The 1,483-nt window shown below is 32.8% G+C and overlaps 1 pseudogene; it reads right to left on the bottom strand.

Annotated features, from left to right (window-relative positions):
- Window positions 1-305: 305 nt before the first annotated feature.
- On the bottom strand, window positions 306-632 carry LOC132009183 (U6 snRNA-associated Sm-like protein LSm3; annotated as a pseudogene).
- Window positions 633-1,483: the final 851 nt, after the last annotated feature.

The following is a 1,483-nucleotide window of genomic DNA, read 5'->3' as shown; positions in this document are numbered from 1 at the left end:
TTAATTTCAATCAAATAAGGAGACATCAAATATAATTTAAAGAAAGAAAAATAGAAATTGTCTCAGAAAACAACAGAGCAAATAAATTCCTGAAAAAAGAATTCTGCATCTTGCTGATCACAGTTATTGAAAGGGCTGGAAAAAAGTTAAAATGCCCTTTAGCTTAAGAGTTTTTGAGTTATCAGCAAATCAACTCATTTCAGAAGAATCCTTGGTCATTTCTTAATACCAAAATTTATGCAGATTTCTCTTTTGAATGTCTTCTATATTTAAAGAGGCAATCATACAAAATCTGTATTCCATACATGATAAATTCTTTGTTCCAGCCAACTCATAATGGAGGGTAACTAGTACAACACCATCATCTCCCTGGACAAAAAGCACTGGAATATTCCATTTTGTTGATTTATACATCTTTTCATATGTTTCCTCATCAATTTCTAGAGTATACATAGTTTCTTCCCCATCTCCAATATCATATTTAAATGCTGATCATAAGCATGTAATCTGCCTGGAAGCTCTCTGTCGTTTCTCATTTTCACATAAATATGCTCACCCAGGCTGAGCCTGATGAGATCCAGGGGCTCTTCTACTGTGTTGGCATTTTGTTGCCAGTCCACGTCACTGGCCATTTTGTTTCAAACCCTATGCCCTTTTCCAAAAAATGTATTTAGAAATTTACATTTCTGTATCTGAGTCACTGCGTAAAATAACTACACTTAACATCAATGTTAATCATATTGTAGTTGAGAACATTTTTGCTTTACTTTTTTGGAATCATGAAGCATGCACAATGTGATATTCCAGCACCATATACACCATAAATTTCCTATTATAACAGCTTTATTGTTTTCTAAAAATAAATGGTATAGAAAAAGCGTATCTTGTGAATCTTTAAATGGTTTGATATTTATGAAGTTTTATTGCCTCTTCCTAATCATGCAGGAATTTCAAAGTATCTTTAGATGGATAATCAATGTGTTAATAAAGAGAATAGATTAAAACAATAAAAATATTAGGTCAGAGAATTGTATTATACAAAAGTATTTTTATAAGGACCCCAAATATGCAAAACTAAACATCATATTTTTAAGGATACAAACAAATATGACAAAACTATTCTTAAAAGGTAAAGGAATGAGGCCGCCTGATGACTTCCACTTCTGGAAAAGAGAGCTAGGGAATTATTACCAACTTTCTTGCTGAGGACAATTAAAAGAATTGGATGAACTTTTAAAAACAAATTCCTTAGTGCATCAAACAGCTTATAATAGAATAAGAAATTACCAGACCAAGAAGTAAGGGAGGTTGCAAAAATCAAGAGAAGCTCAGCATTGAAAGTAATTTTTTTTCCCTCAGGGCGTCTGCTTCTTGGAAAGCAATAGCTATAAAACTAAACTAGTTTTTAGCGACCTTGTGGGGATAGAGGAGCAGCAGAGAGAAGAGTAGAACACACAGATCACATAAATCTGAGAGCTATTGG

The sequence above is a fragment of the Mustela nigripes genome, unplaced genomic scaffold, assembly GCF_022355385.1.
Source record: "Mustela nigripes isolate SB6536 unplaced genomic scaffold, MUSNIG.SB6536 HiC_scaffold_6690, whole genome shotgun sequence".
Taxonomy (NCBI): Eukaryota; Metazoa; Chordata; class Mammalia; order Carnivora; family Mustelidae; genus Mustela; species Mustela nigripes.
This window is presented reverse-complemented; position numbering and strand designations above follow the sequence as displayed.